This window comes from Ptychodera flava (genome assembly GCF_041260155.1).
Source record: "Ptychodera flava strain L36383 chromosome 23 unlocalized genomic scaffold, AS_Pfla_20210202 Scaffold_23__1_contigs__length_28996876_pilon, whole genome shotgun sequence".
Classification (NCBI taxonomy): Eukaryota; Metazoa; Hemichordata; class Enteropneusta; family Ptychoderidae; genus Ptychodera; species Ptychodera flava.
The window spans coordinates 20,529,826-20,546,801 of NW_027248277.1; positions in this window are offsets into that span (position 1 = coordinate 20,529,826).

A 16,976-nucleotide genomic window follows, 5' to 3' on the forward strand; every position below is an offset into this window, starting at 1 on the left:
AAAACCAGTCGGCCACCGTTTCCAACCCAAAAGAGTTGGTCACAGTAACCGACTTAGATGTTACAATCATGTTATTAGACGCACAACATTTTTAAGCGTAACAGGTCATATCTGATGCTATGTGGAGCCCTTAGAGCTTGGTATACTTTGTTTCTGTACATTAAATGGTGTAAATGTTGCAAGTTAATTTGGACGAAGCATAGTACACCTGCGCTGACATTTCTATGACTGTAACCATGGCACTCGAGACATTGATTGGCTGAAAAATACCGTATAACATGGCTTTAAGGTTTGTTTTCAGCTAGGCTTTGACGTGGTTTTGACTGATAAGTTTATCATCGCATTGCTATGGTCGCTTAAAGTCATGTGCATGTTCTCCAAAAGCGTACTGAGAACATCAGACCATAGCGGGTACACAAAACCAGAGGTGTATCACTTTTTTCTTTTCTGCATATAGTGAAAACAACATGTGTGGGATGTTCTGCAAATTACTCTGGGACACAGGGAAATGTAATGCATTTACAGAGAAAATTAGTTGTGTAAACTTTTAAGTTCAAAATTAGGTCAACATTTAATAATAAATAATAAAGTACATTTGTAATGCGCCTAATCTCTGACCGGGACTGGAGACTAGGTAAACGAAAAAGGTTAAACTACTGTTTAAAGAGAAAAGTCTTGAGAGAACGACGGAAAGAAAGGGTAGAGCTGGAGTGGCGGGGTCAGAAGAAGTTTGTTCCATAATGCAGGGCCAATGTAAGAGAAAGATCTTTTGCCAAAAGTCTTTGTAGAAACTCTTGGAATACTGAGAAGTCGAGAATCTGAGGAAGAGCGGAGTTGTCTTTTTGGAGTGTATTGATGTAGAAGCTCAGAGAGATATTGCAGTCCTGTACCCGTAACTGAATTGAAGCAAGTAGATACAACTTTGTAGTGGATACGAGAACTAATAGGCAGCCAGTGTAATTTTTGCAAAAGGGGTTGGACATGATCATACTTTTTAGCATTACAGACGAGACGAGCGGCAGCATTTTGCACTCTTTGCAACTTGTCTATAAGCTGTTTAGGGCAACCAGAAAGGAGACAATTGCAATAATCTAAACGAGACAGAACAAGTGCAGAGACCAACGTTTGAGTAGCCTGTAAGGAGAGAAAGTGACGAATAGAGCTAATTTGTCTAATTTGAATGTATGCAGCTTTGCAAATATTCTGCACATGTTCACACATATTCATGTTAGAGTCGAGTGTGACTCCTAAGTTTTTGACACTGGGGGCGAAAATTATATCAAAATCGCCAAGAATTATGGATGAAGGGAGAGATGATTTGGCAGCTTGTCTGGGTGAAGCTATAAGTATTGCCTCTGTTTTACTGTCATTCAACTGGAGTTTATTCGATGTCATCCACTGCTTGATGGCAGTGATACAACTTTGCACAGATTCAACAGTTGATTTTATTTGATCGATTGTGGTTTCCTTGTATAATTGATTGTCATCGGCAAAGGCGTGATGATTTAATGAGTATTTTCTGACGAGGCTAAAAAGAGGGTCAGTGTACAAAACAAATAGGACGGGGCCAAGAACTGAGCCTTGCGGGACACCAAAAGAGATAGATTTCGTTGTTGATCGTATGCCATTGATAGTTACAGTTTGAGTTCTGCCTGAGAGGTAAGATTGAAACCAGGATAGAGCAGTTCCGGAGATGCCAAAAGTATGTTCAAGACGGTTGAGGAGGATGCCATGATCGACAGTATCGAATGCAGCAGATAGATCTAAGAGAGTGAGAATGGTAATTTTTCCAGAGTCCAAGGAGGTCAGAATGTCGTTGACTATTTTCAATAGAGCAGTTTCAGTACTGTGGTGTGGTTTGTATGCAGACTGAAGAGGACACATTTGACACTTGTTTATCACAAAAGCTATCGAGGCAATTGCGTTATGGCAAAATTTCATCACAACAGGCTCCCAAGAATCAGAAAATAATAAAGCAATCATGTCTGCCCTGAAGAAAGTGTATTGACTTGCAACAAACAATATAGCAATATTGAAATACAAATTGCTATTTTAAAGTATTTGAAACTCTGGGGAGTGATATGTTGCAATCTATGATCAGGCCAGAATGCTACGAATACTTCACGTAAGACGGTGGAAGAAACCCGGGATGCAATAGGATCATTCATAAAACAACACATAGTTAACCAGCTCTGTGGAAGTAAAATTGTCAGTGTCTATTCAGGAAAAAGCACAGATATTCTGCGCTGAAGAAACTAATCATATATGTCAGAGTCATTGACAATTATTTACTCCACAGTGTCAAGGTGAGGGACAGGATAAGGCTTAGAAAAGTGATACAAGTTTCCAAGAAAATGTCTCTGCCTTTGGCCATGGAAAGCTAATTTCTCACAGTTTTCCTTGAGCAATTTATCGACTTCAGAAGCGCGGCACAAGTGTAATGACTGGCGAGAAAATTGAAGTTTATATCTAAACTAATTTCTGCACGAATAGCTATACTGAATACGTCAATTCAACTATTGGGAAATTCAATTGCGTCCAGCTTTATAAACATAATATTTTTAGCAGTGCACCCTCATCACCAGTATCATGATGGCAGATGATGTCATATGCTTCGATGTTCCGTTTTCATGTATAGTGGGAACCACTGATATTACTGATGAGGTTGAGAAAACCACAATTATCATCGCCTAACCAGAGGTAGCCACTTGCACGTGTGGGAGGAGGGCAGGTATTAGACTTAAGTATAGCTATTCGTACAGTAATAAGTTAAGGTATAAACTTCAATTCTGCAGTTTGGTAATCATAGCTATACTTATATTAATTCAACTATTGGGAAAACACAGACTTCGACACTAACTTGGAGGTGGATGAAAGCAAAGAGGCTACAGTCCATCTATTGCTGTGATGAAATGACAGTTTGGCTCACACTGATTGGACTCAAATTCCAATTCAGAAGCCATATCCCAAAGATAGAAACTAATTAATGAATTAGCCAAGTACCTGCCTGCAGGCATGAAGAAAGTCTTTAACAGAGACTCCAGCAGATAGGACCCAGGAGGCTGCCAGTGCCCTAACCTCATGGGCCCGGCGGTGGCAGTCCCCGCGTTGGTGGGTACCCATGCTTGTTACCCAAGTTTGAAAAGTACCCCCTTTCCTAGAATATTTCTGAGAAAAACACCCCCTATTTGTGGCAAATCTGGGAGAAATTAGCTGTAAAAAACATACCTAGGCTTATTTTCGAAATCTAGGAGGTTAGTATGTTGACTTCAAGGGTTGACCCTGGAGGTTGAATTTGTATACATGTACATACATCACAAATGTTTGTCCTCAAACGATTTTAGTCACATTCATACACAATCATCTTCCTTATCCGTGTGGATCTGGAGTTCTCTGCTGACTCCTGTCTGACACACACCTCCCATCATCTACTGTCCCTCGTGTTTCTAGGATTCTTTGCTTATTCTTTTTTCTGGATTTTTCATTTATGTTTTTCACAAATTCTTTTAGTTTAAGTTCATCTGGCTTAGCCAGCTCATACAGCTCATCTTCTACATGTAATGTAACCTTCATTATTATATCGCTGAACATAAACTCTCTAACTTCACCTCTGCAGTACATGTATTTGGACCCATTGTTCTCGAATACATTAACAGTGATGACGACATTTTCTGCAACCTTGGAGTTAAGAGACAACGGTCTCTTATATTCTATTGTAGAAACTCCTTTCTTCCTAATCCTGTGGATTCTACCTAGGATGAAAGACTTGTTTTCTTTCACATGGATGGCAACCTCATCCAATAGTCCGATCTGATCCGGTGAGATAGTTGCTGAAGTTGCTACTTGTATTTTTGACCGTATCCTTTTCAGTCTGTCTGTTGACACCCCATGATGGGTTGCTGTTTAGTAGACTGACTAGCGTGCCTTTGTGAACTTCCCCAACTCCATGCACAGTTATTGTGCTAGCAAAGTTTGCTGTAACTTCAGGAGGGCTTTCCTCAGAGTCTACATTGTCGTCATCATGAATTGTATGACGCAGATGGGCAGCTATCTCTATATTTATATCATCAAGTTCAACTTCTGCACCATTTTCAGTATACTCAATGTGATTATGTCCTACTTCTTCATCCTCTTCAACTCTGTCATTATTAACTGCCATTTGAGCACGTATGTTGGACTCAGTAGTAGCATCTATTGTGTGAGGATGGTAGAACCAATGGTTGGCAGTGTTGTCAACATCAGTATCAGGTTTCACACCAAGTGCTCGAAGATCCATTTGAAGCCTCTTGGAGACCTGCTTCCCACTCATTCACCACTGATCATCACTTGGAAAGTCATACATATCTGGTGCAATATTAGGTCTGTGGTTTCCCCTGTGCCAGATATTTTCTCCTTTCCTATGTCTTCTTGGCATATCTGGACCATGTTCATCAGCCAGTATTTCCTGGAGACGATTCATGTTGGCACGATTTTGAAACATGTCAGCAATGGTGTAGTTGTGCTTGTTGACAATGAAAGATCCATTAGCAGAAAAATATTCCTCACAGCAGTCTGTTCCAGTCTGATCTAGATGCACTGCTTGTTCCCAAGCAAAATCCCTGGTAGCTCTTATGTACAATACAGCATGAATACATCCAAGGCTTACATCTAGGAAAGTCTCTCGTGAGATGAAATGCTCTTTCAGAGTTAATGTGCCAGTTCTAACACCCACAGTCTCCAAATCCTTAAAAAGTTGACCACATATGATGCATACTTAACTCTTGACAGGAGAGACGCTGACAAGGAATAGTACATCTCAACAAAATACCACACCAACTTCAGATATGCTAGGGTGCCACTGACATTTTCTACTGGTCCAGTTTCATCATTGTTGATTTGATCTAGGCAGTGTCTAACCCTTGGAAAAGTACTCTCTGACAGCTTTCCCAATTCATTCTGTCCCTCTTGTCAACATCATCTTGCTGCAGACCATGTTCAATAATATCGAATCTGTCAAGCACTAACTGAAGGTGGTTCATGTGACAAACATTGCCACCTAAACTTAGTACCCTAGAAGCATGTTTAAGATGATTGACAAGTTTTTTAGCATTGTGGACATAATCTTGGTCACTCAGATTTACAACAAATGTTCTGCCATTTCTTGTAACAAGTTCACCACTAGCTGTAAAGTTGTCATGGTTTATCATGTATCTTTCACCATTTTCACTAAATGCATGCATCAAGTGAAGCTTACGTCTTTGTGAATCTCCATCAGATGCATGACCAACAAGGGGACCCAACACAGACTGTACATATCTTTCATAAAGTGCTTGTATTTCTGTCCACTGACGTAAGACAGTCTCATGGTGAATTTGTTGCATGTGGCCTGCAGAAGCATCACCGTAGCTGGTAAAGCAGGATGTAGGGGATTCAGCATGATAACGCGAGCAAAACCTCCAACCTTATTCTCTCTGAAAGCTTGTACAAGCCTTTCGTAAGCCTCAGGTCCATCACCAATATTGACAACATAGGATTCATCGCACTCATGTTCATGTTGGGGACCACACCATCCCCATAACTCGTCATATCTACAAATCCACTGCACTAAACCAATGATCACTGTTTCATCTTCGGCTGTCTGAACTAACACATCTCCATTAATTTTCTTTGATTCTTTGATTGCTTTGTACAGTTTAGCCACCTGGGTAAACACATCTACACTAGCACTTAATTTCCCAGATCTGAAATTGATGGTATGTATTGCACACGATCTCTTCTGTGTATGGTCACTTGGTCCACATAGATTTGCTGAAAATAATCTGGCAGTTCTGGGTCCTCCTATAATCCGTATAGCATCATATGCCTGAGTAGTGGAATTATTGTATCTTCTGCCGTGTGAACTTCTAGAAATATTTTCAACAATGTTTCTGATAAAGCTCAGCAGTTTTGATTGTCCTGATACGCATCCCATATCAAAAGGTTTATGCAGCTCATACACAATAGCAGAGACATCACCTCTCTCTAAGTGTAATTTTATCTTGCCCAACATTTTCTGTTTTCTTCCTGTAGTTCTTGCTAATTTCATTGCTGAACGATAAATAATCAATCGTTGCAATTTACATCTTTTTCTCAGGCTGGCAATTTACTTATTCTTTGCTGTTTTTTTCAGAAATCGGTTGTTTGTAGTTTTAGTAGCTGGAATGTCCTTTTGGTTAGCAATACGCTTCACTCTCATCTTGAAGGCTCGGCAAGAAACCAAGCTTGAACATTCTGAACAAGTGCCAGATGGAAACTCACCAATACCAATACAGTTGGAACTTCTCATTGTTCCATAACACCACTTTTCATCTGTTTTATACCTGAAATGTGGGACACTGTACCCCATTGTCTTGTTTTCATTATCTGCTCCTGTGTTGTATGTTGTTTTGAGTTCATCGAGGGCAAACAATTCTTCTCCAATCTTTACAGAATTCTGAAATAAACCTTTACACTGGCTTATTTCATTTGTTGGTTGTCATTGTTTTGGGACAGTTGAACTTAAAGCTGTTGTAGAGTTGAAGAAATTTGTGATGGATGGTTGCCGTGAAATTGTGACATCTGCTGAACTAGGTTTTAAATCCTTCCCTCTGGTGTGTGTTTTAGAATGTTCGTTTGCATTGTTTATAACAGTGCCTCGATTTTGAAAAGTTTCAGTCAGTGATTGCAACGCATACATCGGATTTTACTCTCAAGAAGAAGTCCAGTTTTCATGAGAGAGTATTCCCCAGGACAGGTCATTTCTACCTTTGCCATTTCTACTTCAACTTTGCTATCCATGTCATTGTCTGTAGAACTCCTCTATCTCTGACTTTCTATGTATCTCTCAAGATGTTTCACATGCCACAAAGTTTTCAAATGTGCTTTAACATTGCTCAAAGCTTTTTCCTTTGGACCAGCTTTGATCCATTTATCATTTCTTTGATAACTGCAGGGTTTGCACTTAACCTGCACCGACCCAGAATGAAGTGCAACCACTAGAGAGTCATCTGGAGCATTCAATGTATGGTAGCATATATCTGCTGAACAGTTTTATGGCAGTAGTGATCTATTGATGGAGTATTAACCCGATCTTCAACTGTGCTACACATTTTTGGCCTCCATCCAAACCAGAGCTGCTGTTCTGTTGAGGGGTGAAATGACATATAAGGCATATATTAAGTGTCAAACCCGTAACTAAAAAGTACTTTATTAGGTATCTGCACAAGCTATGACTCATTCCTGACACTGATACTTGTACTCCCTATCATGTACAGACAGTAAAAAAACATACATGGAAAAGGGGATCGCTGGTGATGCCTTGAGTGCCATTCACCTTGCTTGAAATGCAATATACATCCACACCATTCACCTGTATGAAGTTACATTGTATAGTACCGATAAGAGTCTAGGTCAAATCATTTTGTGAGAATTTCAGGAAATGTAGTATCAAATTAAACAAGAGGAACACATAACACAACAAGTAAACAAGTAAAAACTCCACATTACCCATTATGCCTCTAACACACACACACACACACACCTACACACACACACACACACACACACACTTTATGAAAACAAGAGTTCAGAAAAAGCCCAACACACTTACCTGAGACTGAAGGTTGGTGGTACACTGATCATCATTCACTCTTTTTGATGGTGAACATGACTGAGAGTCACCAACATGTACCTGCAAAAGCAACAGAATTGTTAGCAATATGTTACTATAATATTTCAGAGAAGATATATAAACAGTGTTGTGTAAAAGAATCCTGTAACTATAAGGTTCTTAGAAACCGAAAGACAGTCTGGCACAGAAGACTAGGATTTGAAAAAAAGAGAAAGGTCCAATGAGAAACACAATGTAATTGACATGCAATTCAGTCATAGATATATAGCTAAAGTATCTATAAACAAATTCAACCAAAGAGTACACACACACACACACACACACACACTTTATTATTAAAGCCCAACACACTTACCTGAAACTGAAGGTTGGTGGTACACTGATCATCATTCACTGTTTTTGATATTGAACATGACTGAGAGTCACCAACAGAATTGTAGCAATATTTAAATATAACTTATAAAGATTTTTAAAGAAGAATTATACACAATGTTGTGTAGAAGAACCTAGGATATGACTACCATACTAACTATAAGGTTCTTTGAAAACTGAAAGACAGTCTGGCACAGTAGACTAGAATTTGAAAAAAAAGAGGAGAGCTCTAAGAAGAAACACAACTTAATTAACATGCAATTCAGTCCTGGATATACAGCTAAGGTATCTAAACATATTCAACCAAAGATTAGAGCTTAGCACATGCAATTCCTTCAAGGTTCAGACATACGCAAACTAGTTGCATTACATTATACATAAGTATGAAAATCAAACATTCAACACATTTGTCAACAAGTAATTTACCTGACATAATGGACAGTTGTTACATGTACATTGTGTATAACCCACTTTGCTTGAACTTGACATGGTAGATACCTCGACTAAGCTGCTTGTCTGTAAAATTGAGAGCAAAAACAACTTATTACTAACTGCAAGGAGGTGTGAATAAGAATATCGGTTTTGCTTTTAATTGGGAAAATTCCAGATTTTACAAGTAAACAATGGAGGTACCTTAATAGATAGGCAGTTGACTGCATTGGTTTCGGCATTGGTCCCTAATGCCAGAGTCTGAAAAATGAAATGAAAACGTGTATGATAATGAACTTGTACTTTATAATTAGCCAAAGTAAGAATCCTCATTTCCTTAAAGGGACAATCCCGCCAACAGGGGCTATTTTTTCTATATTTCAAAAAGATTTTCCCCAAAAATTATCTTATTGGACTTGCTGAGGCATGAAGGCATGGATTGTCCCTTTAATGTTAACGGTCACTGAAATTTATATAAAAGACAACTAGGGTATACATTTTTACCTGTAGTGTACAGTTTTATACAAAGATAGAAAAAGGGCTCTTGACATGATCTCTAATTGAGGTCAGTGCACTCATTCATGACCTACATGACCTACTGGTTTATATGCAGCGGGATATGCAGACTGAAATTTGCATTGTTCTACCCTTATATGGAAATGTCTATAACTTAAATGGAAACATAGTGACGTATTCGAAGCGGACACCAATCATGTGAATGAAATCAAGTCACATCATGAATATTGATCTGCTCAGTACGTAGCGTGATTTCAACTTTCGAATTTGATGTATCTTATTGCGTAAGATGGCTGTCTGGGGCACACCTTCCCAGCAATCGATCGAACAATTTTTAATTTACATTCTGATCGACCCAGTTTCGTGAGGACGGGATTTTTGGAGTCCATTTTACGTGAATGTCTTGTACGAAGAGACTGCATTTTTATGTCATTTACGGTGCGGCAATTGAATTGCAACTAATTCATGAGTTTGGCGACGAATTAGACGTGGAAAGTCATATCAAGTCCTTGGTCGATGCTTACAATAAGAACGCGGCCATTTACAAATTCGTCCTCCATGAACTCCAACAAATGGAGGACATGCCAAGCTCCGATGACTCTGACTCTGAGTGATGCTACGTAACTTTGGTAACATTACTAAAAACGGCCCTTTTCAGGACCACCACATGTCAAATTGCAAAAATAAGATCTAGCTAGACTCCCGGGTCCAGACTCCAGTTTAATAGGAACATTTTTAAAATGGTTTGGACGAAAATGGTTTGGAAACTTACTTGATTTCACTTTGTGTGCTCCAGGAACACACCCACAGTACCCACACCTGAAACTCTCCTTTTCACAGACAAATTCTGTGCATTCCGCACATTTGATGCATCTTCCCCGAAGTATGCCCCTAATATCTACAGCTGCCATTGCTCATTGCAGTTTAAAAGCTGGCCGGGAATGCTGGGAGTTATAGAACACATTAAATTTTATTTAGGGGGGATGGACCCTAAGTGATGGGCATGTATACGTCATATGTACATACAAACGTACGGTACTGTTTTTCATTTTCTTTATGAGTGAGACTAGACCAGATTTAGTGTCCTAGGAAGATTATGAAAGGACTACCCCTAATTTTGGAGGTTACTCTGAAAAAGTACCCCTTTTTCTTGATTTCACGGACCGAATCTCCGAGATGACTGAAGAGAAACCCCTCTTTTCCGTGAATTTGTTAACGAGCATGGGTACCCACCAACGCGGGGACTGCCACCACCAGGGACAGGGGCAACTGATTGTCCGACCCTTCAGAGAAGGCCCAACGAACAGTGCCTACAAGCCATTTAGATATGTCAGCAGCTGAACAATCTAATTTGGTGAATGGGGATTTAGTCCTGTCTATATACCAACTTATGTAGTGAGCTGACTGGACAAAGATATCTTTCCTCAGGCTCCAGGCCAACTATGTGACCCAAGAGCCTTTATAGAAATCAGGAGACCGACCCCAAAATTGGGTTGGTGCCAGAAAATCGGGTCTAGTTCTCAAAAGGTAAATCATGCCTTCCTCTACGCCCAAGGCATGAATTGCTTCAACGCCGTCCTCAGGCCAAGGCTAATAGGAATGTAGTCTGATACGTTAGCGTTTTCAGACTGATAGAATTCATAGGTTAAAAAGGAACCGCTTGTAAAACCTTATAGACCAATGATAGACTCCATTGTGGTTGTTGTCCTCCTGGGGGGTCTTTCGATCATAAAGTTCTGTATCATGGCAGAAAGGATACAATTATGGCCATAATCGTGCCCCCTAAACTCCAGATGGTAGCAGTAGTGGTGCGGTAGACTACTACCAGTATAGTTTTAGGGGAGAATTCTTTCTCTTTGAACAGAAAGAAAAGAAAATCCGCTTACTGTGAACAAGAGACAATGACTAGAGTAATCTACTGCTTGTCACACCATTCCACAAACTTTTGCCTATTGTCTTCATATGTTGCCAGTGTACTGGGACATAGAGGTTTTGCAATAATGGCTGCAGTTGATTCAGAAAAGCCTTTCTTAAACAGGGCTTATTCAACAACTTGAACGTGTGAAGGCAGAAGATGTTTGGGTCTGGATAAACCGAATTTCTTTCATGAGATACAGGAGGAGGTCCTGAGGAAGACTTACTTTGGAATCTTCTTTTTTCACTGGTTTTCAGGGTTACCATGTTTCCAGCTTTGCTCTGTTGTATATATCCACTACTTTTTGTGAAGTTCAGGCGATGTGTACAAAGTTCAGCACTCCTTACACCATATTATGTTTTGTGTTGAATGGAGGCACAGTCTTGAGTTGTATTCAAGTGATTATCATAAGGTTACAGATACAGGATGTCAGTGGATCTCATCCATATTAAGTAGGTAGTCATGAATATTGAATAGTGTGATGTGCTTAGTAGTCACATCATGACACTGGGTCACATAATCATGAAGTAGTGCATCGTTACATGCTATGTCTTTCAAGTCTTAGAAGAAATCAAATGGGCCAACTTTGCATCTTACCTTCTTTCACCCGTTTCATTCCTTGTTTACAATTTGCCCATTATGTGCAATTGTGTCAGACACACTTAGGTCTTTAATACCAGGAATGCAAAAACCATTCGTCTTTTACAGTTAGCAACATACTGGCTCTTATAAATGTCAAAACCTGATTTGAAAGTGGTTTTAAAAGGTTCCATTTCAAATTTAGACAGTATACAATAGGTCTTGGTAATATCCCATAGAAAACATGTTTGCAACTTTGTTTTATACTTGTTTTGATATCTTCAAAGTCTTAACAACTGTTTTAAGTTTCCTTTTTATGACATATTCTTGAACCTACTTACCTAATAACATGTTTAGCTGGTAATATTGCCATTAATATTGTTGACAGTATGATTTCTGCCTTTCTATGAATTCAATTGTTCACAGTAACTATATCAATACACCTTGCCTGAACTACCTTGTGTCTCAACATGCCCATGAGATTACATGATACCTTTGAAAAGAAGTGTTGATAAAGAGTCAACATCAGCTCATGACTATTAAAAATGGGACAGTTTAACTTCTTGTTTCCTCAGACCCTATTTTAACTGGTTGCGTTATTTCTTAGTTGTGCTTTAATTGTATTTCTTTTATTCATGCAGAATCAGTTAAAGCACTTCTGAAATGATAATCATTGCATTTTGTATTTTCTCACAGCCATCCCCTGTGAAGCACATCTTGAAATTGCAGAAAAGCATATGAAGATGGAGACGGAGAGAGAAAGGCAACAACTTGAACTTCAAAAAGAGACAAAAAACAACTAAATTCAAGAAGGATAATATGGAAATCTTACGAGCTAAACTTGAAAAGCTTTATGATCGTGAAGTAGAAATAATCCTTGCTAGAAATAGCCCACGTGTGCTGGATGAGCTAAAAAATGCCTTCGAAGAGTTTAAAGCAAAGTTAGATAAACTGGTTGAGGGCTCCTTGAAGTTCATGCTTAGTTTTCTTTCAGAAGAAGACCTTGACTATTTCTGGCAGAAATACAAGGCAGCTGAGGTTGAGGAAGTCTTGAGTGGTATTCTGATAACAGAAAAGATGAGATCATTAGCAGAGGAAGCTTGGTGTACTGTCAGAATCAGACTGAAAATTGATGAGAAGGAGTATGAGCTTGTCAAGGAAATACTTCATGGTAAGTATTATCACTATTGTAAGGTATTTGTACTTAATGAAGTCTGCACAATTATGGTCATGTATTATTAAAATTTTTACAAGAAATTAGAACAATGTGTTAGAATTTATTCGTAGATATAGTAATACTTCACAGTGTTTTCCGTTAACGCAAAATCCTGCGTATTTTACGCAAAATTGTTCGGAAATACGCAAAAAAAAATCATGACTGCGTAAACAAATACGCATTGAGAAATGCCGCCCAATGACACGACGTACTTGGCCGGCACTACATTCCCTGAACGTGGTTCAATGCAGGACAAAAATAGAACATATGCACCTGCTTGCAAGTGACATTTATCATGATATTGCAACATTTTAGACTTTAGCAGACCGCAGCACTTTATGCAACATTGTATTTCATCATCACAAAACGTCATGTCAATCAGTTCTGTACAGACAATGGCACTACAGATGCAAAAATTCGAGATTCGATCGAGTCTACATTGTTGGTAACACAATACAGTTAATGGTCATTACGTCGCATGTTATTTGGAAAGTGTTTACGGGTGACCATTTAGACTCTGTCGGGTTGCTTCTTGAGAGGTCCCGCTGGACTTTGAACTGTATCTGCTTTTTGTTGGCCCTTTGAAAACACTAATTTCGTAGTCAGAAGGTATTTTCTTAGAACATGAACTCACTGGGCTGCTCAACGATCATGTACGGGACATGCATCACGGCATGGCAAACGTTCAGCTATACCTTGAAGCCCCCCAGGTTGTTGTTTTGGTTAATAGAGCATGCGTATTACAGGAAACCCCCAAGTTCTACAGAAAAGACTGCCCAGCTCACTTCAGATACTGATTCCTACTGTACGCATTTTGAACACATTTTACGCAAATAAAAACTCAGTTGCGTAAAATCGTACGCAAGTTTTGAAATTGTAACGGAAACGCTGACTTCAGTAAAACCTATGGATAGCTTTACAGCAAATGTGGTAAAGGGCAATTTAAATGACATTTAATGTATAACCCATGGTAGATACTTCGTATCGCTTGCGAGTTTGTTCCTTATTGATAAATAAATGTGAAAATAACATCATAGAGGTATGTAGAGGCTTTCTTAGCTGGTAAAGGTAATTTTCAACATCAGTGTAAACTTCCAAATCAGCTTATGTTCATCAGCCATCATCTTGTAACAGTAAGCTTTCATGAAAGGGGCAAAAATTTCAATGCATAGTACAGACGTGGTTGTTGTACATGCATTGCTCACAAGGTACTACGTGTAAATTGCAACTGAAGACAGATGTTTGATTCCTTTCAAACTAATGAAAACAGAAAAACATGAATTTAAATATAGAATGGTTTCTGTTTTCTTAACATGTATAGACATTTCTGCAGTGTACACTTTCTCAAAGAAGACCTGGGTCAAACCGTTGCTTTAAATGAGTGGGAGAGATACGTACTGAATCACGTACATGAAACCAGGCTGAGTACTTGATACAACAGTCAAGATTCCACCCAATTTTGAGTGAGTTAAAAGTTGACGACTTTTACTTTCCTTCATTTGTATCCTACTGGAATGAAAATATGTACAATTTACCATCAACTTTGACAGAGGCAACTGAATATACAATTAATTACCATCTACAACAGTACTGTAAGGGCAGAAAATGGAGATTATTTTGGATGAAGTCAAAATGCTGTATGAAATTGGAAAACAGGCACTTCCATCCTTTCTTCAGTCTAGTGGTATCTATGAGCATACATGTGCACTTAACTTGTTAGATCATGAGAATCTTAAACATTTAATGCCCTTCTTCAAAAGACCTCCCCATTCAGTGCATATTTGGTGCCAACATATCTATTGTTATGCTCTGGCAGTGTATTTGTGCAAGACCCAAGATGTCACTACCGGTATGTTGAAAGAGGTTTTTGCCAAATGTATTACATCCACACCAATTATTGTGTATTTTATTTCCGGAATTTTGAGGGAGAAATCAAATCTTTTACCGTTTTACTTGTACAAGCTGTAAGAGAGTTGCTTTCAGTAAATTTTGACTCACTTTCTCTTCTTGGACATTGTCTTCATGAATCTCAGCATCCTGAAGAGTTTACTGAACTTATTCAACAACTGTTAACAAACAAGATTTAGTGTTGTATACTGAAAATTTAGATAGCATTTCTCACTCTTCTCTGGAAGCCGTAGCATTAATTTTAAAACTGACACATATGATACAGGATTTAGTCTTCATATATCCTGATGATAGGTCATACCTATCAGTCGGCTTTTCTGACTTTCTGAAATATCATGTAGAAAGTCTGCCATCTAGTGTTGAGTGTACAGTTAAAGACATGCTTGAGTTAACCATAGTTTCTAAATGTATTGCATTTCATCAACTGTTAATTGCAAAAAATATCCATTAATTGAAGATCTCAGTCAGACTGTGGATGTGCTAGATACTGTTTCTATTAAAGGAGTGGATGACATGTCATACGATAAACCTATCAGGGTGGTACAGATGCTGGTCAGAGCATTAGCACTTTGTCCACTTTTGAAATCTCTCCATTTAAGCGGATTCAACAACACTTTTGTCATTAATTTTTTACATGCTGTGATTTACAAACATGAAATCATCACAGTGAAGAATTTAAAATTGCCACAGAATAATCTAAATGCTTCTTTTTCAAAGATGATTTTGGAAGCTATCACCTTTTTCCCATTTCTAGAGACATTAGATGTTACAAACAATAATCTGGGTTGCACAGGCATTGTGGCATTACTCCCGTTGGACGGCAAGATCAATACCCTCTTGGAAAACAATCTGGCCAGTGTTAGTATTGACACATCTAGTGAGGGTACTACATTGGCGGAGGAGATTGGTGACCTTCAACCTTATATGTCAGATATAAAAACTCTCCATGATGTACATCAGTTACAAATAAAATCTGCACATGTGACCAGACTTAGTGCTTCGGCATTTTCATTTGACATTGTGAATTTCTTGTGCTTAAAATTACCTTTGTTTATTAACCTCAAAGAATTTGATTTTAGTTGTTGTGGTATTACTGGAGACAATGCAATGATACTTGCTGACACATTTGAATATTTGCTTGACTTGGAACAAGTGAATCTTAGTTCAAACAATATTGGAGATGAAGGTGTTGTCCAGATGGCAGTAAGGCTGGCTTCATTGAGAAAGTTTACTTCTGCAGATTTCAGCAAAACAAATATCAGTTTAAAAGGCATAATAATGCTGCATGACATCATTGAGAGGAGTCAACATAGCAAATTTAATATTGCATCAAACATGAAAGGATTAATCTATCTATCACCCTACATTGAAGACAAATTTAAGATATCTCGACTGGATGTTGATCTCGAAGCAGATCAACTTTCTCTTGACAAATTAACTTGGCTTATGGAATTAGAAAACGCTTGTGAAAAACTTAGTGTTAACAGGCAATGGGAAAGGGAAGAGTTTAAGTACTTTTGTCAGGGCTTGCGTGTTCTTGGTATAGTGCGGTCTCTTGACCTTAGCCATGGGAACATTGGAGATGTTGTTACTGAGGATTTGTTTGAGATAATGAAGTGGTTACGTGAGCTTACCTATCTTTTTCTCAGTCATAACAACATTGGAGATGCTGCTGCACAGATTATGATTGGAGGACTTGTGGAAATGCGCTGTCTTGATCATCTAGATCTAAGCCATAATAATATCCAGGACTTCAGTGCAGTCAGTGTAGTTAAGGGAATTGAGGATGGCTATATGCTACGTCATATTGACCTCAGTTATAATAACATTGGTATTGTTGGTTCTGAGAACTTAAGTAAGGTGATGGGATGGTTTTCTGATCTTCAGTATCTCTCTCTCAACCATAACAATATTGGAGATGAAGGTGCCAAGAGATTGAGTACGGGAATAGTGAAACTTAATCAACTAAAGCACCTAGACCTGAGTCATAATAACATAGGGGATTTTGGTGGACAGGAAGTCATTAGACAGATTGGAAACTTAGTATACCTTGAACGTATTGATCTTAGTAAAAACAGAATTGGAGACACTACTGCAGAATTACTAAGTGAAGTGATCAACTTCATGGCTCGATCTGTCAGACAAGATCATGGGCATGCTACTGACAAGGTTATGCACTTGAAATATGTTGACCTGCGGAACAATTGCATCACAAACTCTGGTGCACACTTGTTGATATCAACAATAGCAAATGTTGATATTGATTTTTTTGTTGATCTGGGTGAATTTGATATTGGTAACTCTTCACAACACCTGGGTAAGACACCTTCCAGTAGATCTGATAAAGCCCCTAGAACTGCATTCTCTTCTACATCTGTGATAGATGGGTCATCCATATGGCCAAAATATTCTTC